We start from the raw sequence: 23855 nt of genomic DNA, 5'->3' as shown, positions 1-23855 counted from the left end.
TACAGTGAGGCAGCTCTTCGGGGGCCTATGGACAACTGCCACCCGTGACTTCTTCCCCTTGCTATCCCTTATTTCCACCCAACCTGATTCCACATCATAATTTATTGCACCTATATCACTACTCACTATTGCACTTATACCTTCCTTCATTAACAAAGCTACCCCAATTCCTTTTCCTTTTTGCCTAATTTTCTGAAACGTTGAATGTCCTTGAATATTGAGTTCCCAGTCTTGGTCACCCTGCAACAACATCTCTGTAATAGCTTTCAAGTCATATTCATTTATTTCTATTTGCGCCATCAACTCATCTATCTTGTTACAAATGCTGCGTGCATTCAGATAAAGAGTATTAAGCTTTGACTTTTTACCATTATTTCTCATTCTGATTCTGATTTCTGTTGCAATTTTCTGCTTATATTTTCTGCCCCTTCCTGTCACACTTTTATTATCATTCGCCTCTCCACTACCCTGCACCTCTGCTCTCTCGTTTCTTTTTGATTTTTTAAACTTGCCTTCAATTGAACCCTCCTCCCCAGTAATTAGTTTAAAGTCCTAACTACAGCCCTAGTTATATGATTTGCCAGGACACTGGTCGCAGCATGGTTCAAATGAAGCCCGTCAATGGAACAGTTCTCTCTTTCCCCAGTACTGGTGCCAGTGCCGCATGAATCAGAACCCATTTCTCCCACACGAAACTTTAAGCCATGCATTTACCTCTCTAATCTTATTTGCCCTATGTCAGTTTGCACGTGGTTTAGATAGTAATCCAGAGATTATTACCTTTGTGGTTCTGCTTTATAATTTAACTCCAAGCTGCTCATAGTCCCTCAGCAGAACCTCTTTCCTAGTCCTACCTATGTCATTGGTACCTACACAGGCCACGACAACTGGATCCTTCCCCTCTCACTCCAAGTCCCTCTCCAATCCAGAAGAAATGTCCTTAACCTTGGCACTAGGTAGGCAACACAGCCTTTGGGACTCTGTCATTGCTGCAGAGAACAGTATCTATTTCTCGAACAATGCTATCCTCAATTACTACTATATTTCTCTTTTCTCCCCCCACTTGAATGGCACCCCATACCATGGTGAGGTGGTCAGTTCACTCATCCCTCCCTGCCCAGTCTGTGCCCTCGTCCACACCGGGAGCAAGAACCTCATACCTTTTGGACAAGTGCACTGGCTGAGGCTCTTCCAATCCTAACTTTTGGATCCCCATACCTATCTCCCTCACAGTCACACCCTCCTATCCCTGACCACGGTCCAAATTTCATGAAAATAATCTAAGGGTTATGACTGTCTCCTGAAACACAGTGCCCAGGTAACTTTCCCCCTCCCTGATTTATTGCAGTGTCTGCAGCCCAGACTCTTGTTCATCAACTCTGAACCGAGTTTCTCAAGCAGCCAACACTTACTGCATATGTGGTCATCGTAGATCGCACCATCGCCCACATGCTACAGCTGCAAAACATTGCTTGCCCAGCAATCTCTGGGTGTTAAATATTTTAAAAGTGAATTTCTTAACTGTACTCTTCAGCTGTATTAACATCTCCTGATTTAAACCACTTGGCCAATCAAAAGAGACACGGAAGAGATACCCACCAATCACCTCCCTGTTTTCCTTTGAAGTCACACTTCAGCTCTAACAGGTAGAAACAGGGCCCTCCTCTCACACTCTCCTCTAGGTAGTTTCCTGCTTTCTGTCTCCCTCCTCTTTTGAATAAAGGAGTTACATTTGCTATTTTCCAATCTAAAGGAACCTTCCCCAAATCTAGGGAATTTTAGAAAATTAAAACCAGTGCATCAACTATCCCACTAGCTATTTCTTTCAAGACCTGAGGGAGAAGTCCATCCGGACCTGGGGACTTATCAGCCCACAGCCCCAGCAATTTGCTTAATACCACTTCCTTGGTGATTATAATTTCCTGAGTTCCTCCCTCCCTTCCATTTCCTGATTTACAGCTATTTTCAGGGTGTTATTTGTGTCCTCTATTGCGAAGGCCGAAGCAAAATACCTGTTTGATTGATCCATTATCCCCCTACTTTCCATTATCAATTCCCCAGATGCATTCTCTATAGGGCCAATGCTCACTTTGTTAACTCTTTTCTTATTTAAATATCTATAGGAACTCTTATTATCCATCTTTATATTACTAGCTAGCTTTCTCTCATACTTTAATTTTCCCTCCTGATTAATCTTTTTGTCATCCTTTGCAGTTCTTTATAAATAGCTTCTTTCATTTAATTTTCTTTGTTGAACTTGCTACTCGTAAATTAAACTATTAGATGGCACCTTCTTGATATGGAAGGAAACTCTAGTATTGCCTGCCTGACTCTGTCCTAATTTAAATTCCTGGTGGCCAGTTATTTTCTGTTTTGTTGTCTATGTTTACCCAAAGAAAAGTTATCGTTTATATACAGAGGCTACCCGAGGCTACTTCTTTTACCTACTTCAATGTGTTGCATATTGATCCTTCAAGGTGCTTGACTTGTTGCCAAAGGCCAATCCAAGTGACTTCAAAGCAGTAAAACATGTTTGATTTATTATGGACCACACATTGCGTTTCTTGATGGGATTTAGTCGAGGTCCATTTAGTTTGTGGTAGAAGAAGATTTGATGTTCAAAGTTATGAGCTTTCCAGTATTTGTAATGTTTATGATTGTGCAGTCAGCAAGATTAACATAAGTGTTTATTAGGCTTATCTGTTTAACAAAGTGCTATAAGTGTTTAGAAGCATTGTGGTAAGTTTGATATTTAGAGATTGTTATTATTGTAGCCTTTTGTTTGCTTCATAAAATGTGCAAAACAAGCATGCAGCAACGTCTCCAACATCTGCCTTGCAAAAATGTTCAGACTAATAATATTAACCTCAATTATTCGCATAATAGCATAGAAATTGATATGATTTAGGCCATTATATGCGAAAAACTAATTCAAAGCATTTTAGCAGGTGGACTGCATACTCCCAATCTGCACAGGTGTTTGTTCTACGACTGCATTTCTGGAGTCGTTTGTTTAGGCATCCTGAGCAGGCATAAAAATCAGGTGCTAGGCACCATAAATATGCAAATTTGGTGCTAATGTTTATTAAACATCATATATTGCCAGTGGGCGGAGACAGGATTTAGCTTGCCCTGCACAGGACTCTTTAGCAGTCCTGTAAGTGCCAACAAAAGGTATGTTCAAAACAAAATTTGGTATATAGAAAATGTGACGCAATGGTGCTTACTGCAACTCTGTTATCATCAATGATAATGTTGTTCAATGTGATAGTGGTGCCATTTTTGGTCATCACCCCAATTTCTTTCATGGTGGCCAATTTAATATATCAGGGCTCAATCAAAATTGTCTGCAAATAATTTGCTTCTTTTTAAATCCCTCAATATTCATGACTGTATTGCAATTATGGGCAGAATTGTACATTGTCCAGCTAGAAGCTTTGCAGGTGAGGGTTGGCTGTAAAATTCTTCAGATGACCATCCCATTGGGCTCTCACCTACTCTGACCTTGCCGCAATTTTAAAGTGGGACAGGCAAGGCCTTGGCTGACAGTCCTCATGCCCTTGCCCCAGCAAAGATCCTTAAATAGGCAATTAATGACCACTTAAGGGCATTTCCCACCAAGTCTCATCTTACAGGTTGGTGGGAAGAGTTTAGGGGCGGGGGAAGCCCAAAAAATGACTCTGCTCAGGCCTCAGTCAGAAAGGGGAGGGGGCGGCAGTGCCTCGCAGGTGGGAAGGGAAATTCCGCCATCCAAAAAATCCTGGTCTATGAGTCTGTTGCGGGGTAGTTGGTCATGGGGGGCAGACTAGGCAAAGCCAAGAACATGGAGACCCTGCAACTTAGATCATTTGAATATATCAAATACATTCGGTGGGGATACAGTGGCGTTGTAGCATTGTCACTGGCTAGTATTCCAGAGACCCAGGATAATGCTCTGGGAACCTGGGTTTGAATCCCACCACTGCAAATGGTGAAATTTGAATTCAGTAAGAATTAGAAGTTTGGTGATGACCATGAAACCATTGCTGATTGTCATAAAAATCCATCTGGTTCACTAATCCCTTTTAGGGGAGGAAATCTGCTGTCCTTACCTCTTCTGGCCTACATGTGACTCCAGATGCACAATAATGTGGTAGACTTTTAAATGCCCCTTGAACAAGGGCAATTAGGGATGGGCAATAAATGCTAGCTAGCCAGCAACACCCACATCCCATGAATGACTAAAAAAAAGCCTCTGCTGAGTTCTGCCTGACACCTATACAGAATAATGGCTGGCAAGTGTGAGCATCTGGCAGCAATAAGCCACAGTCACTGTTCCTTGGAACTCAATGACCATGAATTGATCTGGGCAGGATCAGAGGCAGGGAGGAGCCTGCAGCAGAGATTGAGTGGGGTGCAGCCTTGACAAAGGGAATCCCTAGACTTCCTTGTGAGGCCTGGAGAAACACTCCTGCCCCTCCTGGGCTCAGGGAAATCTAACGGCGCAGGATCTGATGCCTAGAATATTTGCCTGATGGCACTGAACAACACCTTATCGACTCAGGTCTTCAACTGAAATAGCAGATTGCCTCCTGAAGAAATTGCCATGCTTAAAACATGACCTCACATCCTTTGAGTGTCCTGCTTGCCCATTGTGGGATCAGAACAAGTAAGCAACTTGCTTTATTTTAAAAGCAAAACAATGCGAATGCTGGAAATCTGAAAGAAAAACAAAAATTGCTGGAAAAACTCAGCAGGTCTGACAGCATCTGTGGAGATGAAGACAGAGTTAACGTTTGGAGTCCTGATGACTCTTCATCAGAACTAAAGAGAAATAGCAATGTGGTGGAATATAAGCTGTTTAAGGGGGGTGGGACAGGTGAAGCTGGACAGAGGGCCAGTTATAGGTGGAGGCAAAGGAGAGATTGCCAAAGATATCATAAACAAAAGATCAAAAGTGTGTTGATGGTGGGGATATTAGCTAAAGGATGTGTTAATGGTGACATTAAGGGTAGAAAGCAGGATGAGTAAGTGACAGATGGCCCTAGTGGGTGTGGAGTGGGAGGAGGGGATCGAAATAGGCTAAAAGGTGGGGATAAAACAATATGGAAATAAATTGTAAAAATAAAAGAAATAAGTGGGAAAAGAAAAAATATATAAAATATATATAATAATTATTAGAAAAAAGGGGATCAAAAAGAGGTGAGGATGGAGGAGCGAGTTCATGATCTGAAGTTGTTGAACTCAATGTTAAGTCCGGAAGGCTGTAAAGTGCCTAGTCAGAAGATGAGATGCTGTTCCTCCAGTTTACGTTGAGCTTCACTGGAACATTGCAGCAGGCCAAGGATTGACATGTGGGCATGAGAGCAAGGTGGTATGTTGAAATAGCAAGCGACAGGAAGGTCTGGGTCATGCTTGCGGACAGACCGAAGGTGTTCCGCAAAGCGGTCACCCAGTCTGCGTTTGGTCTCTCTAATGTAGAGGATACCGCATTGGGAGCAGCGAATGCAGTGGACTAAATTGAGGGAAGTGCAAGTGGAGTGCTGCTTCACTTGAAAGGAATGTTTGGGCCCTTGATGAGGAGGGGGGGAGTAAAGGGGCAGGTGTTGCACCTTCTGCTGTTGCATGGGAAGGTGCCATGGGAGGGGGTTGAGGTGTCAGGGGTGATGGAAGAGTGGACCAGGGTGTCCCAGAGGGAACGGTCCCTATGGAATGCCAACAGGGCGGGGTGAAGGGAAGATGTGTTTGGTGGTGACATCATGCTAGAGTTGGCTGAAATGGCGCAGGATGATCCTTTGAATGCAGAGGCTGGTGGGGTGATAAGTGAGGACAAGGGGGACCCTATCATGGTTTTTGGAAGGAGAGGAAAGTGTGAGGATGTGCTTTATTTTAACTGCCCCCTCCCAATTACTTTCCACTAGCTGGCAGTTAAAATCGATGGAGGCCCACAATGGGTAGCCATGTCAGTATCTCCTGGTGTGATATCAATTTGTGGAAGTTGCACAATATTCAGAAATTATGCCATGTTTAATCGACTCCCACTCTCCACAGGGGTAAAATATGAAGATCTTGGCTCAGAAAGCCTGGAAGCTTTGGTCCATTGCCAGAAGTGCATTGGGTGGGTTTTCCCCTGCTCATATATTCTTAATCTGATCCCATTCCAATTCCTGGTGACAGGGTAATTTAAGTAATAGAGATAAATACCTATATTGTTGCTGGGGCACATATGCTGCACAATCAGCAGGATTCCAGACCATTCCCTTGCCTTCCTTTGGGGTGAGCTACTTGTTGATCTAACCAGAGTGTAATAATGCATATATTTCAGACTCCTGGTGGTTATCGCTACCATGACGTCTGACACTTCTCAAATGGCAATTAATTTCTCGTAAATCAATTGTCATTTTGAATACAGCATTGTGATGCCCACTCAGTGCATCCACTTCATATAGGTGTATGTGTTGCTGGTCAGGCACTGAGCAGAACTGACAGAATTATAATAGATGCCCAGCAACCTGCCACCTCTGCCATCATGATGCAAAAAGAGTAAGGCAGCATTTTCCTGTGGGCTTCAGGACCCCACTATCGGGGTCAAATAAGGATGAGAAGCTCCCATTGTGTGGAAAACAGTCGCTCCCTTGTCATTTCCTCCAAATTGGCCATTTAATAGCCAGAGGACAAGCTTGCGATCCAGTTAAGGACAGTAAGTGGGCTCTCGAAGCTGGAGGGCTAATCAGAGGCCTTCCACATGAAAGGAACAGCAGTGTGCAATGCCAGGTAACTGAGGGGGAGTGCCCCAAAAAAGCAGGTGCCCTGTCTCCAACTTATTCAAATCTTAAGTAAAAAAGAGAGTCAGCAGCCTGGTATGGTTATCGGGGGTGGGGGAACACATTCACAGTGTGGCCTGCAGCTGCTGCTGAACCCAGGCATGTAGGGAGGTTCTCTACCTACATGAAATGCTATCAGGAGGCCACACCAAGGCAGCTTAAAATGTCCCCCACCACCTGTGGGGACTTGGAGACAGACTGGAAAATCAGTGTGCCTTCAACTGGCTCAGTTGCATGCCTGTCGCTTATTAGCTGGCAGTCCTGCTGCATCCCCATTCCACCTCCAGGAAAATGGCCTGGGGCAGAATGGAATTGGGGAATCCATCAAGAAGGAAGAAAACAGCAAAAACTGGGAAATAAGAGTTTTTCCCTTCTGGGCTGGCCGGTAGCATGAAATTCCGTGCCCAGCTGCGTCTATTCCTAAAACCAGTGGGTGCTGAAAATCCAGCCTGAAATGTCCTATCGCCACCATTTGTCAGGTTTTCTCTATGAAACCAGGAATGGGCAGAAAGCTAATGGGAACAGTTTCTAAATTTCTGCCCAGATTACTGTAATTCTCTGTGAATAACAACAGGGTCCTTTGTCTTAATGAGAGCAATAGTCACTTCAATCATACTGCAAAGTCTGGACATCTTGGCCAATGCCAAGTGTCTCTTGCCCAGAGTACTTCATGGACCAGTATTATTACAATCTTAAAATTGGAAAGCAGGTCTTCTCAGAATTAAAAGTATTCCCTTTTGCTTAATGATGGAAGACTTTGACATCGTAATTTTGGTGAACCACATAAATCTCTGCTCAGTTTAGATGAAAAGCACCTACATAGAAAGTGGCTTCTCCTAAATTTCCAATTGACCTTCTCTGCATTAGATAGGGTAGATGTAATGCTGTTAGAAATGTGACCAATGCAACATTTTATCATTTTCAAACAGTTTGTAGATAATTAACATGAATATTAGGCTCCTATAATGGAATCATTGGCAGTGTTTTAAATCATTACCTTTATCCCTATCTACTAAATATACTGCTGCATCCAATCTCCATTATGAATACCTGTGGCTTAATTGGCAACACCCTGGCCTCTGAATCTAAAGGTTGTGGTTTTAAGATCCTTTCCAGGACTTGAGCCCAACAACGTAGGCTGACAGGCCAGTGCAGTACTGTGAGAATGTCAGAGCTGCTGTCCTGTATTTGAATGTGACATTAAACTGATACCCATATCTGCCCCTTCAGGTAGGTGTAAAATATTCTATGGCACTATAGGGGAATAATGGAGTTATCTCCATTGTCCTGGCCAATATTTATCTCTTGATCAACATCATAAAACAGATTATCCATTCATTATCACTCCTCTGTTTATGGGAGTTTGCTAATCACAAATTAGCTGCTGCATTTCTTACATTACAACAGTGAGTACCTTCAAAAATATATCATTCACTCTAAGAAGCTTTAGGGCACCTGGTGGTCACGAGAAGTGCTATATAAATGCAAGTCTTTCTTTTTTTTATCAATAACACCTTCCCGAATACACTTCTAATGTGATTCTCCCAATCTACGTAGGAGACATTACAAGACATTTGCAAGTATAAGGTGAATTGCACTGGATGGTGTGCAGACCTTACTCCCAATCAGTACAAGTCCTGAAGAAAGGCCATGTTACTGGGGAGATGGTGGTGTAGTGGTATTGTTACTGGACTGATAGTCCAAAGATTCCAGGTTAACGCTTTGGGGACCTGGGCTCAAATCCCACCATGGCAGATGGTGGAACTTGAATTCAATTGCATGTGTGTGAAAGAGTACAGCAATCTCCCTGAGGCAAGGAGCTGCTTTGGTGAAATTAAATATAAAATATCTTGATAAATGATGTGAAAATTTATTTTAACATGTCCCCTCGTGTGACAATTGGCCATTAATAGGCCATTGACATTTCAGCGGGCGTGCAGCCAGCTCTAGCTGTCATTACGCATCATTTTACGCGTTGGCATGTCGAGCCTTCCCCCACACGCTGACTGGAAGATTCAGCCCCTGGTTCATTAATCTCAGTCAGGGAAGGGAGCCCCTGATCTGACTGGAGCTCCGTCCTATGAGGGTGGCTCATAATGGATGGGCAAACAAGTGCTGCTTCCCCAGTATGCCCATGTCCCAAGATTCAATAAAAAGGTATTACTCTTTAATGGACATGCTGTGTTTGCTCAGCTCCATTCATATAATTGATTTCACAGCTGGGATTCATACAAAAATGAGAGAATTGTAGATTTTTTAAAAATTTCTCCACTGTTTTGGAGTGGGTACTTGTTTATTTTGTATTATTGATATATACCATTTTTTCTTTCTTTTTCAACAACAACTTATTTAAAGCACAGTAGACACCACCTTGGCAAAGGAATTAGTTTGTGTGCACTTCAATGCCCACTGGAAGCATGCAGAGCAGGTAGAACATGACATGAATCAGCATGCAACACCGCTGCCATTTTAGATTGTGCACTCCAGCTGATGCCTTCTTTTAACCCTACACAGCTGAAAACATGGTAAGCACCATGAAGGACCCCCTCACTCCCACCCTACCAGTGTTATTTAATGGGAGCATCAGCTACTTACAGGTTAGTTTCATTAAGCTCTTTGCAATAAATGTATTTATGTATTGTTCTTAAAACAGTTTTAATAGAGTGAGTCTCCTGAATTTTGTTTATTGATGGTAATCATATTTTCCCAATGATATTCAAATAAAACATTTCTTTCCCTGTGATACAGAACACATGTTTGCAAATATAATTTTCCATATTATTCCTGCCAATTATCTATTTTGTCATTTTCTTGTAATGTGTCTAATTACATTTTCCTAGTACTTGAAACTCGCCATTTGTCTGCAAATTACATACCAGCTGCATTGGCACACTGTAGTAACAGGCGTACTTTTCTGCTAAAGAGGGTAAATATAACTGTTGGCTCTGAGTTTCAGTGTCTTGTCACATAGTTTGTTTCATTTAGTGGTAGCTAGTTGCTCTAAGTTTAATGTCCTTGTACTTCACATAGAAAACATACACTGAGTATGAAGGTTAACCACTTGATGGTAGAAATTACTTGCCAAAGGCTAGATTTATCACTTGGGTTCTCAGGGACCTATTCAGTTCTCCTGCTTAGATAGAAAGGAGCTGTGGCTAGGGTTTCACAGTTATCTTTGACACTAATCAGGCAGGAAGTACTGCTTTACTTATTGTAGCATTAAGTAAGCCTCTCTAGTTCCAATCAACACAAAGAAGTCCACACCTTTAGGCTTCTAAAATGCTGTGTTCAAAGTATAACTTCACCTGAAGCAATTAGTAACGATTTTCTCAAACTGTGTCTTTGGTTTTTAAGATGCCAATGACTTTACTTTGAAACAATTAGTCTGAATGTTCCCATTTAAGGTTTAACGTAAATAATTAACATTAACACCTATAAAATAAATCAATATTAATCATTGTATGCCATGCATGCAGACACTGAGATTAAGGGAAAGAAACAAAAACTTTTTCCTGGACACAATTCATTTCGATCATGTCTGACACTGTGGCTATGGGTGACTGTGATCTTCTGTTCATTTTTTTTTACTATCCAGAGACAATACTGGGTTGTGGCAGGTAAACACCTATCACTGAACACACTAACAAATTTTATTGCTGAGGAGGGAAATGTAATAGTCCAGTTATATTCCTGCGTTTTTTTATTATGATCTGGTTCTTGAAGTGCCATTGAAGATCAATGTATTTTCAGATGATACTACTAAAATATGCAATGTTACATAAATTAAAGTGGATCAATTATTGAACAATGCACTTCTGAGATTTGTTTTATGCCACAAATGTTCAATTACTAACAGTCACAAAAATGTACTCCTTCAATAATGTCAACCCACTGTTTCTATGAATTGTGAAGGATGGAATGTGCCACTATGCATTACTACTAGAAATTAGAGTGAGGTGATCAGGAGATGTATATACATAAATAAATAAGATCTGCCAGACCTGGGTACATTGAAGAACAGCCTCAATGAACCAAAACTGTCTACTACTATTCCACTGCCAATTTCTACATGGATGTAACGACAAGACAAATGTACAAACCATCACCGTGCAAGTGTCAATTATATGTGATGCTGCTAATAAAATTATCCATTCTGAACAGTGTTCACAGATGCGTGCTTAGCTGTGTTAACATTAAGTGGGTATAATGTAACCTTTAATTCTGTAACACAGATATATTACACTATGGGCAGAATTTTCTGCCAGCCGGGCGGGTGGGCCCGACCCAATCTCCGGCGGGTGGGGAGCCGATCCCCGCCGGAGAAACGGGCCCTGTCGCCATTTTAAGTGGGCGGGCTAATTAAGGCCCGCCTAGTGCGACATCTGCCGGGAAGGCTATGAGCTTCCTGTGCGGGCAGGGGGATTCCCCAAATGCAAGAGTCCGCCCTTCTGCGCATGCACACGAAAGAGCACACATTTCCCTGAGGCTAAGTGCTGCCTCAGGGAGATCACTGACAGCTGTATAAGCATTAAAAATAGAAAAATTTAAAAATCCTTAACATGGCCCCCTCATGTGACAATGTCACACGATATGGGACGTGTTAATAAATTTCACTGAAACTTTAATAAACTTTTTTAAACCCTACATGAATCCTCATCCCACCGGTGGATGAGGTTTCATGTTTTCTCTAGTTGCCGCCGGGGCTCCCAGCCTGCCCACCAACCTTAAGGTTGGACAGGAGGTCCTTTAATTGTTTTAATGATCCTGTCAATGGCCTCAATTGGCCATTGACAGGTCGGCGGGCAGACAGCTGATCTCGCTGTACCCCCGCCTTCCTGAAGATTTAAATGGGGCGGGATGACGTTTGGGGTTCCCCCCAATGTCACCTCACGTCATTTGCGCATCGGCGAGTGGGCCCCACCCCCTGCTCGCCGATGGCAAAATTCAATCCCATGTCTGGGAATTCCTACAGCAGGTGGGACAACACCAAAGTCTCTTGTTGAAACAATGACAACTACGTAGACAAAGCAGCATGGCTTTCCACAAAGACATGCAAATGTTTTCTGAAAGAGACATAGGGACAAATTATTGTCTTCAGCATTTGCCCATTATATAACCTCTCCTATTTTCATTTTGTGGAAATCAATGGAATTAAAACTGGATGAGTTCTAACACTGGCCATTGCTGACTATAAAAATTTGCCGTTGAATGTTCATAATTTAAATGTGTAATTCATGATTTATCCACTAGCTCATAATAGTTATTCAGAAGAATTAACAACAACAGCAACAAACTGCATTTATATAGCACTTTTAATTTAGTAAGACATCCCAAGGTCCTTTACGGGAGTGATATCAAACAGAATTTGACACAAAGACACATAAGCAGGTATTAGAACAGCTGACCAATAGCATTGTCAAAGAGGCAGATTTTAAGGGTCACCTTAAAGGATTGTAAAAGAAACGTAGAGAGGCAGAGAAGTTTAGGGAGAGAATTCCAGAACTTGGGACGGCAGAAATGAAGGCATGTCTACCAATAGTGGAGCAATTAAAATAGGGAATATGCAAGAGGCCAGAATTGGAGCAGCACAGAAGTCTTGAAGGATTGTAGAGCTGGAAGAGATTACAGACATTGGGAGGGGTGCGGCCAAGGAATGATTTGAAGATGAGAATGAGCATTTTAAAATTGAGGTATTGCCTAACTGACAGCCAGTGTAGGCAGTGAGCGCAGGGGTGATGGGTGAGCAGGACTTGATAGTAGTTAGCATATGAGTAAGCAGAGTTTTGGATGAGCTCAAGTTGAACTAAGTTTTCACAATGAACAACTATGCACATGGAGTAGAAACTGGAAGTGACATTTGCAAATCTCTAAGATAACGTTGATTACTGTAACTTGAATGCAAATATTTGAATTTACTTATGTATTTGAAGGCCATACTTTTACAAGTTGTGAAATTTTCTTTGATCATCATAATGTGAACTGCAAGTCAGAGTTAGGGTTATAAAATTATGGTGCCGATTCTCGAAGTGCACTCCCTTCATCGCTCAAGACTGTGGATTTGTAAAGTTACCCTTATGTCTTCATGGGTAGGATTTTCCTGTTGGTGAGCGGAGGGCAGGGCCTGCTCACTGTGTGTAAAATGAAGCAATTGAGGCCAATTGAGGCCATTGACAGAGTCATTTAACTAATTAATGGACCTGCCCGTCCAACCTTAAGGTTGGCGGGCAGGCCGGGAGCCCTGGCGGGCATTACAAAAAGCATGCAACCTCATCCATGGGCGGGATGAGGTTTCATGTAGGTTTTTAAAAAATTTATTAAAGTTTTTTTTAAAAATTATGGACATGTCCCAACTCATGTGACAGTGTCACATGAAGGGACATGTCAGGGAATTTCTTTTCCTATTTTTAATATATTTTACAGCAGAGCTGATCTCCCTGAGGCAGCACTTAGCTTCAGGGAGATGAATGCGCTCTTTCGTGTGCATGCGCGAAATAGCGCACTCTCGATTTTTGGAATCCCCCCCGCCCGCACAGGGAGTGCACAGCGCTTCCGTGCAGATGTCATGCTGGGCGGGCCTTAATTGGCCGACCCACACAAAATGGCGGTGCACTCCTGATTGGGGGCGCCGATTGGAGGCATGCCCGCACTTCAACTTCCCCCCCAATGGGGGGAAAATCCTGCCCCATGATATTGTAAACATAATGGGCAGAATTTCATCCATCTCGGGTGGGCTCGGCGGTTGGGAAGCTGACTGCCGCCCACGATTGTCACCGGGCCGCAAGTTCATGCTGGCGGGCCAATTAAACACTTGCCCAACATGAAACACGAGTGGCAGTGCTCATCGCTGTCTGTGCAGGTGGGTGGAGGGGGAGGGGGGGTGTGAGTTGGGCGAGCGCAACCTTCGCGCTGCCTCAGGGAGATGAAGAGACATGAAAAAGAAAATAAAGAAAATAAAAATGTAATCAAACATGTCCCCTCATGCAACTGTCACATGAAAAGGGACATGTTCTTAAATCGATTTTAAAACTTTTATTTTATCTTAATTTGCTTTTGAAAACCTCCGTCCGTGCAAAGGCCGTTTTGGTCTTTTCACCTGCCCGCCGACCGTTAGGTCAAATGGGCAGCAAAAAATTTAAGTTAATGGCCTTAACAGGCCTTTTAATTGTCAGTGGGCAAGCTGACGGCTCTGGTGCGCACTCATCAACCGGACTAATACCCGACTGTGCACTGTCATCGGCACGCTTGGCTGACATCAACGCGCGTCATTTCACATTCAAGTGGCTTGAGCCCAATGGAAAAGTTACAATTTCCAGCAAAGCTATAAAAACAATCTCAAGGAACTAGGTAAGAATTTAGCAAGAATTAGCGATCACTGGGAATATTCCAGCAATGTTTAACATTGCCAACATATTGCTGCTGGAAGGAATCTCCAGCCGAATATATCTGACATCAATACACCTTTGAATGTGTTGCAATGCATTGATACTGACAATAGCAGCTCTTAAATCCTGAAGCGATAATCAATTTTACTGAAATGTTGTGATGGCAAGAAAACACACAAGAGTCAGTATTCTTTAGAATTGGAAACCACTGACCAATGAATGGACGAATTTTTATTGGTTCACAAAGAATGTCTTGAATCCTTCACAATAATTAGCAATCAATTCTGCTCACAACATAGAAGCAATTTGCCAAAGAGTGAGAAGAAGGAACAAAAATGTAAGCTTAGTGAATTATTAGCACCTAATGTCTAGTTTGTGAAAAAAAACAGTACAGCATAACACCTCAGTGCAATGAATTCCTCAGGTCTCAGATATATTTAAAAATTTCTGGCTCAGGGTTTGCCCATGAGGAGCACACATCAGGAATTCAAGTCGAATGAAAAATTACCAACAAAGATAAACGATAGGTAAAGTTCTACGAGATAATCGTGAATCTGGAAAATTTATGTTTACATGTAGTAATATTGTAAGTGCTCTTGTGAAGATTTACTTTGCTGAGTATTTTTAATAAAACTGTAAACAACACTTGCATTTATACACCGTCTTTAACGTAGGAAAACATACCAAGGCTCTTCACAGGAATGTAGCAAGACAAGAATTGCCACTGAGCCAAAGAAAGAATTATTAGCATAAGTAGCAAAGAGCTTTCCAGTTTTCTTTAGATTAATTTTTAACACTAAAACCAACAATTTACGCTTAATTAAGACATCATTAACCTATGGTCAGTTCAAATTAATTGAATCAGTCTTTCATATCATCATAGATGATTCCTCAGCATTCATATTAATTGAGTCGATTTCAGAAGACACTATCATTTCAGAGGAAAACAGTAAAGGTACTACTAATAATATTTGTATGCCTGTTGTAGGTGACGTCATTAAGTTAAATGAATCAAAAGAACAAAAAACTTGCTTTTATATAGGTTCAGGTTTTTGCCAAGACAGAGAAGCTCTCCATCATGTTGAAAATCCTGAAATGGCAGTATTTTCTAAGTCCCATCCCCAACTCCAGCATTTCCCATCTTCAGGGGGCAGGACTGGAGTCAGGCTGAGATTCACAAATGCTGGCAATTTAAATCACCAGCTCCACTGACTTCTAATTTTTGAACCGTAGCTGCATGAATCCCGGAGTGCAGAGTAGACCAAGTAAGAGGTGGCCTGAATTTGGTTGATTCTTTGGATAGCCTGCAGGAGAGATAAGGTAACCCTTTGGTCAGGGTCCCAGAACACCTTTGGGAGAGATAAGGCACCCTTTGGGAGAGATAAGGTGCCCTTTGGGATTGTTGGAATTAAACATGATTATGCATTTTTCATGCACAAACTCATTGGAACTCTCAAGGAACTATCCAGCTGTCAAGGAATGGCCCAGCTGTTAAAGAACTGTTCAGCTGTCCAGGAGGTGTCATAGCTGTCAGAGCTGTCCAGGAAGTGTCAAATGTGTCAAAGCTGTCCAGGAAGAGACAAGGATACTAGGTGAGTTGGCATGGAGGAGGTAAGGGCAAACAGTTGTGTGGGGGCTGTGCATTGGCATGAGTTGGCAGTAAGTTGGCATGGGTTTGAGGGGCAATGGGAGTGGATAGAGTAGCAAGAGTTGGCATAGTTTGACATGGATAGAGTAGAGTGTGTTGGAGGTGAGGGCTGGAGAGGTGTTCTTATTGTTTTACTTTTTAAAAATTTGAACACAATGTTGGAGCACAGATGCAGACCTTCCATGCAGCCCCCATCCACACCCGGCAGCCTCCTTATTCATTCCAGCATCGCCTGCCCCAACTCCTATCTCAGTACCCCCACGCTGACCAAAAAATCCGAACTGTGAGCAGACATTTTTTAAGGTCAGGTTCACCAAGCCAGGAAATCTCCTGAACCTGCACATCAAATCCGGGGACAAGAATCTGGGCCATAGTGCCTTTTAGATTCCCCAAAAGTTCCAAAGAATCTTGGATTGCTTTTGAAATGTAGTCACTGTTGTTATGTAGGCAAATGTGGCAGTCAATTTGTGCACAGCAAGGTTCTAGAAATAGCAAATGTATTAGGTGTGAAAGTGATGCAGGATGACCAGAACACAAAGAGAACTCCTTATTCATCTTCACATGGTGCCGTGGGACCTTTTACCAATAGGGACATACAATTAATGGTCTAAAGTGATATTTCTAGCAAAAGCCACCTAAGTTTCACTTCATGAACTCTGAAATAAAAACAAAACATGCTGGAAATGCTCAGCAGGTCAGGCAGCATCCATGGAAAAAACAGAGTTAATGTTTCAGGTTGAGATGACCTTTCAGTAGAATTGAAGAGAAATAGAAATATAAGAGTTCTTCAGCCAGTAGAAGAGCGAAGGGGGCAGCAAAAACAAAAGGGATGCTCTGTGATAGGGTATAAGGCGGGGAGATTAAATAGCAAAAGTTTTCAAGATGCAACAGCCAAATAGCAGGATTTTTCAGTTGGTGTGTAGGAGCTGGCCCGACACACTGGCACGAAAAATGACATGGAATGTCGTTGGGCGTGCATCCTAATGCCATCGCACTGATTTGTGATGTTTCAATATGTAACCGGCCTATTAAGGCCATTAAGGAACTAATTAACGCTCCCCATCCAACTGTAAGGTTGGCGGGCAGGCGAAAAGACCGAGCGGCCTTTGTGTCTTTTAGGGAACCTCATGCAGGAGCGGGATGAGGTTTTCTAAAGCTTTTATTAATTACATTTTTTAAATTTCATAAATATAAATATATGTCCCAACTCATGTGACACAGTCACATGAGAGGACATGTTTAAATAAGATTTTCAACCATTTATTTAATTATTTCAATATCGACTCAATCTCCCTAAGGCAGCTCATTGCATGCGTGAGAGAGCGCTGGCCCTGACTTTGCCTCCTTCCCCTGCCTGAACAGGTAGCATGCTGGATGGGCCTTAATTGGCCCACTCGCGTTAAATGGCGGCGTGGAGCCGATTGTGAGCGGCGATCGGTTCCACAACGGCTTTTGCCGAGCCCTCCCGGCACCTGAAAAATCAGGCCAAAGAGTACAGTAATGGTTATAGCACAGAAACAAAAGTTGTCTCCAAATGAGGTGTGAATGTCTACCCTTTCAAATGATGGCTTCCCACCAAAAATCTGCAAATAATTTGTTGTAAATGCAGTGTGGGGAAATCTTTCATCTAAAATGTATCTCGTTTCTAAAAGAGCACTTTTGCATTTTCTTTTTAATTGTAATATTGTATTCAGCACAAACATGTGACATATTAAAATTTTCACTGGTAAACTATTATGGTTTGGCATATTAAAATTATTTACCTGTGAAATGTTGCAGTCAGTTGAGTAAACATCTCACTTTAATTCACATGTCTGCAAGCATGAGAAGGATTTTGAACAGTACAAAGGAGTCCACTTTTTACCATAATCGCTACACATCACTGTTATGTGTGCACTTATGGATGAAGTTATGTTTTTCTGTACCAAAATCTTTAAGTTGATAAAAGCAGTATTTTGTCTTCTATAAATTGATTGATAGAATTCCTGCTGGGGCTATGAACATGACTGAGGAGTCCCAAGAAGAGGATTAAAATAGGTACAAGACTTAGAAAAAATGCCTGATCTTGAACATTTTGGTGTTCTCAGGTTGAGTCAGTACAAGCATGAGCTGTAAGAAAGGAGAAGGTGGAGAAATGTATGCAACTTTCATTCCAGGATAAAAGCTTTGAGCAGTATTCCCAATTAATGACACTTTTAAAATGGAGAATTAGAAACTTATCATAGTAAATATAGAATTAATTAAAAGTACTGGCCTAGGGCTGAACCATTGTTACTGAACAAATTCTAAGAATTGGAGAGTGAGATTTTGCACATTATCTATAAATGGTGCATCAAGTTACTATCTCAGTCTTATGATTAACGCTATTGGGGTAGAAATTCCAAGCATGAAAAGGGTGCAATGGCATCCAATCTTGGAGACATAACGCGCACGTTCAATACGACATCTGAAAGGAATACAATCCTATTTTTAGTCAGGCAATCTTTCAGGCACCATGATGGACACCTTAAAAAAAAACATTGGGCAGAATTTTGCCGTCAGCGTGCAGGGGGCGGGGCCCGCTCGTTGATATATAAAATGACGCAGGATGACATCGGGCGGAACCCCTGACGTCATCCTCCTCCATTTAAATTTTCAGGAAGATGGGGATGCAGCAAAATCAGCTGTGTTCCCGCCGACCTGTCAATGGCCAATTGAGGCCATTGACAGGATCATTTAAACAATTAAAGGACCTGCCCGTCCAACCTTAAGGTTGGTGGGCAGGCCAGGAGCCCCGGCGGCAAATAGAAAAAACATGAAGCCGCCACTGGCGGGATGAGGTTTCATGCAGGGTTTTAAAAAGTTTAATAAATTTATAGTGTAAATTATGAACATGTCCCATTTCATGTGACATTGTCACGAGGGTTACATGTTAGGGAATTTTTTGTTTCTATTTTTAATATTTTTCAAAGTGGAAGCGATCTCCCTGAGGCTGCACTTTGCCTCAGGGAGATGTGCGCATGTGCGAAAGAGCGCACTCTCGCTTTTGGGGAACCCTCCCCACCTGCACAGGAAGCACATAGCACTTCTCGCCGGACGTCATGCTGGGCTGACCTTAATTGGCCCGGCCATGTAAAATGGCGGCAGGGCCCGCTTCTCTGGCGGGGATTAGCTCACTGCCCATCGGAGATTGGGTCAGGCCCGCGCGCCCGGCAGGCAGAAAATTCTGCCCATTATATCTGTCATTGATGATGCACAAGTGTTCTAATTGTCCTGACAAAGCTTGTTGGGATTTATATCAACATTCTGTTGATACGTAATTCAGATTATTTATTAAATAATCGTCATATGCAGAATTTATAGAATGGTGATGTCAATTTTAAGTCATTTTTCAACTGATCCTGTGTGGCTTTTCAAAGGTAGAATTTCAAAACATTGCAGGTGCAATTATGTTTTTCAAAGTTAATGAGCATTAGACCTTTAATCCCAGATCCATGAAAATTGACACCAGCTTTGTAACAGTCACTAAACCTTGGGAAAGAGAATCAGCCGGATAGGAAAAGCGGAACTCAACTTGTTGTCTAATGTCCTTTTGACTCATTTTATCTTTGTCTGGGATCATCTTGAGCTCTGGACCAAGCGGAGCATTAAACTTAGGTGTGGAACTTTCAGCTCCCGAAGTATCAGTGTCAATCAGCTAGAATTAGAAGCTTCTTCTTAAAGTGAACTCACTAGAGTATTAAAGTGTCAAGTTTCTTTCCCGTTTCTTCCTTTTGAAGATTTTGTGGAAGGATTTATAATTTCCTGGGAGACATTATACTGTCTTAAAGTTGCGCTATAATAGCCACAACATTTGTAGTGTTTTCTGCCTCATCACACCATAAACACTTGTACACTTAATTACTTGTCCATAGTCCTGAATATGCAGTGTACCTATTGAGTGAGTCAGGAGAAATAATGGCTTTTAAATTGAATATTACTGCTTGTTTTTCTCTGACTTGAAACTAAGCAGAGTGGGAATAGTGAGTAGACTGAAAATGTTTCTAATTATGTGGAGTAATTTCAATTGAATTTATCAATAAAATTAAGAAGCTATTTATATTAACTTGTTTTAGCCTGAAATACTTGCCGTTGCAATGTAATTTGCTACTACTACGCTTACAAAACTTACTCTTGTTAGAAATAATTTGTGGTACATCTATTTTGCTTTCAGATTTTATCTTTATTTATTCCTCCTCAGTTTACCTTCCCATGAAAGTCAGACTGGGTAATGCACAGACACCACGTTATGGACAGGGGGGATAGCAAACTGAAATCCTTTATTTTTCTAACTATCTGTCCTTAAACAGAGGTGTTTTAGTTTTTGATATGGGCTATGGTGTGTTTCCACAAACTCTCTGTTTGGGAAATCAATTTTAAAGTGACTCACAGCAAACTCTCTTTAGGGTTAGATCATAAGTATTGTTTATTAACACGTTCAAATCCGGGGAATGATCGTCGCAATTACACATACACAAATACAAGCACACTAGGAGGAGATAGGAAAGAAAAGAGTTTTACAACTAGGAATAACTTAAAACAAAAAGAAACCAAAGATATGGATGTTAATTCATGTGAATGAGGATTCCTTCATTTAGGTGTTCAAGTTCAGGTGGGTTCAGCTAGCTAAAAGCAGGAGTTGCCAAATTCCTTCAAAGTTGGTGATGGAACAGTGAGATGAGGTTGGTATCCAGAGACTTGGTCCACTCTACAGATGATGGCAGGAAATTTACAAAGAACCAGGCTTCGAGGAGGTTTATTCTTGAGGCAGGCTTTGTTGTCAGCTTGGAGTTCGGCTTTGGTGTTGACAGGCTGGATATTTAACAGCAGACTGCCTGGGAGTCCAGAAATGTAACACTAAAACTTCCCAAAAGCTAAAGGAGTTTAGACCATGGGATGTTGCCCATCGATGAGTCAGTTTCAGGGTAACAATCAGTTTATATGGGCAGAGTTTTGCACTTGGCCGGTGGGCTAGGTGGGGGTGGGCGAGGGCAGTCAGGAAGCCTACCACCGCCTGGTACTGGTACAATCGGCACCGGACCGCAATTTCACAGTGGCTGGCCAATGAGTGGCAAGGCTCAGTGCTGCCTATGCGGGGCGGGTGAGGAATGCGATCAGGCCGAGCGCGAACTTCACACATGTGCGCGAGTGTGCACTTCATAATCTCCCTGAGGCACGGAGCTACCTCAGGGAGATGAAGTGCTGTTAAAAAAGAAAATAAAGAAAATATAAATAGAATGAATCACGTCCCTTCATGTGACTCTGTCGCATGAGCAGAGACATGTTATTAATTCCACTTTAAAACTTTTATTTTGGGTAGAATTTCTGCCTGTCAGGAGCAGGCACGGAACTGATCACCATCTGCGATCGGCAGCACGCCACCATTTTACGTGGATGGATGGGCCAATTAAGGCCAGCCCAGCATGATGCACGGCCAGTAGTGCACAGCGCTACCTGTGCAGTTGGGGGGAGGAGGGAGGGTTGGGGCCTGCGCTAATTCGTGCATCTGGGTGAAAGAATGCAGAAATCTCCCCGAGGCACGGAGCTGCCTCAGGGAGATTAAGTTCAAATTGAAAGTTTGAAATAAAGAAAGAATACAAGTATTTGGACATGTCCCCTCATGTGACAGTGCCACAAGAGCTGGGACATGTTTATGAATTGGGTAAAAAATATTATTTATTTAATTTAATTATCATTTATTTAATAAAGCTTTCAGGAAACCTCATGCTGCTGTGGATGAGGTTTCCTGAAAAATGCGAAGGCTGCTTGGTTCTTCTCCTGCCCGCCAATCCTTAGGTTGGATGGGCAGCCCTGTCAATTACCCAAAATAGGCTCCTAATGGCCTTAACAGGCCTTTGACAGTTTGGCAGGGCATGCAGCCACCTCCAGTGCATGGTGGCTATTAGCGCTTCTGCCAGTATAATGGGAAGCATTTTGCCCCCATCAGGGGGGGATGTTCAGGAGCGGGTGTGGATCGGCACCCCCAATTGGGGGCACATCGCCATGATATGTGGGCGGGCCAATTAAGGCCTGTCCAGCGTGACATCTGACAGGGAGTGCATAGCGCTCCCTGTGCGGACGGCTGGGTGGAGGATTCCCTAAACTGAGAGTGCACTCTTTCACGCTATGCGTGAAAGAGTGCACTCATTTCCATGAGGCTAAGTGCTGCCTCAGGGAGATCGGCGCCAAATTCAAAAATGTGAAATATAGACAAATAAGATTTCTCTGACATGTCCCCTCATGTGACACTGTCACATGAGTTGGGACATGTCCATCACTTTTAATTAAACTTTTATTAAATTTCTAAAAACCTACATGAAACCTTGTCCCACCCGTTGATTCGGATGTGCCCCTGCCGACTTGAAAATTTAAGTGACGCGGGGTGATGTTGGGAGTTCCGCCCAGCATCATCCCGTGTCATTTTACGCATCACCCCCCCCCCCGCCCCCCCCCCTCCCCTCCCCCCCGCCCCCCCCCCCCCCCCCCCCACCCCCCCACCCCGCCGAACTCAATATCCTGCCCAATGAGTTTTGATGGCTCCCTTTTTATTATAAGTCCAGGCTGGGCAGACAGAACATCTGTTGCTCCTTTGTTTCATTGATTGTATTAGATCCACACAACGATAGTTGTTTTTAGTTTTGTCCTGTAATTGCTGTTGGAAATATCCAGAACTGTAGCCAACTTGCAAAACATGTGACCTGTAGCAGCTATTTTCTGGGTCCAGCAAAGTCTATTTTTTAAGTAAGCAGAAAGTAAGGTTTGATTTAAACAGTTTATAACCTCTTTCATGTCTTCTGGACATGGCTCATCTTCAAGCCCATTATGAGTACTAAATTTTGAATGACAGAACTGGACATTTATTGGGTAGTGTGAATGATACCAGCTTCTTTTTAACTATACCCCAGAGAAAACTATTTGATGAATGTGGATGAAGTCAGCTGAAGAATCAAAACAAGGATGAATAGGCCCAAAGGTTTTTTGGAAATGTAAGAACAACATGCAATAAGTTAGTAAAAATAAAATGTTCACATTTTTCTCTTTTCCCACTATCCTTTCTCTTATCTTTAAGGGGCTTCACTTGACATTAAAATTTGGTCTGTTAGAAAAATATATGTATATAAGATACTATTTTTATCTCTACCAATGCACTTCGCAATCTATTTTCTAATTTTCTCTTTCCTTCAAAATTTATCTTTCAGCTAGAACCCTTACCTGTCTCTTGAAATATTTTCTTTTATTTTCTTTGCAAGTCATATCTCTGATTCTAAATTTGGGGAGAAGCTTTTGGGTATATGAGCTGAGAGAAGGATATATCACTCTGAAAATATCTTCCATTTATTACCAATGAATAGGACATTGAGTAGATCGATTTATGAATGTGCTATTCATTTTTACAGCTACAAGACCATGGGCAGAATTTTGCCCTTGACGGGCGGGTGGGCCTGACCGACTCGGCGGTGGGCAGGCAGCTGATTCCGCCGCTGACACAGGCCACGCCGCTATTTTCCACGGCCTGGCCAATTAAGGTCCACCCAGCGGGTTAGCGACTCCCGTGGAGAACGGGAAAATCGTCGCGGAAGCGGGCGTGCTCAGAGAGTGGCCAGGCAGTGCTCACTTGAGGCAGTGCACCATGGGCACTCGGGGAGAGAGTGAGGCAGCTGTCACAGGACAGGAGCATGAGCAGGAGGAGGGGGGCAGGCTGCAGGAGAGGCCAGCGGGGGGCCAGTGTGCCCCTCGCTTCTCCGATGCATGCCTTGCTGTTCTCCTCCAAGAGGTGCCCAGCCATCGGGGTATATTGTATCTGGCTGATGAGAGGAGGAGGGCCCCCCCATGTCACCAGGCAGGTGTTGGAGGAGGTTGGTGATGCTGTGAGTGCCCATGACGATGTGCGATGCACTGATACCCAGTGCCGCAAGAGATTCAACGATTTGCTGCGCTCTATAAGAGTGAGTACCATGTTGGCCTTGGCCATTTGACCCAGCAGGTAGCCTTAGCCTTTGAGCC

The sequence above is a fragment of the Carcharodon carcharias genome, chromosome 5 (genome assembly GCF_017639515.1).
Source record: "Carcharodon carcharias isolate sCarCar2 chromosome 5, sCarCar2.pri, whole genome shotgun sequence".
In the NCBI taxonomy this organism is placed as follows: domain Eukaryota; kingdom Metazoa; phylum Chordata; class Chondrichthyes; order Lamniformes; family Lamnidae; genus Carcharodon; species Carcharodon carcharias.
This window is presented reverse-complemented; position numbering follows the sequence as displayed.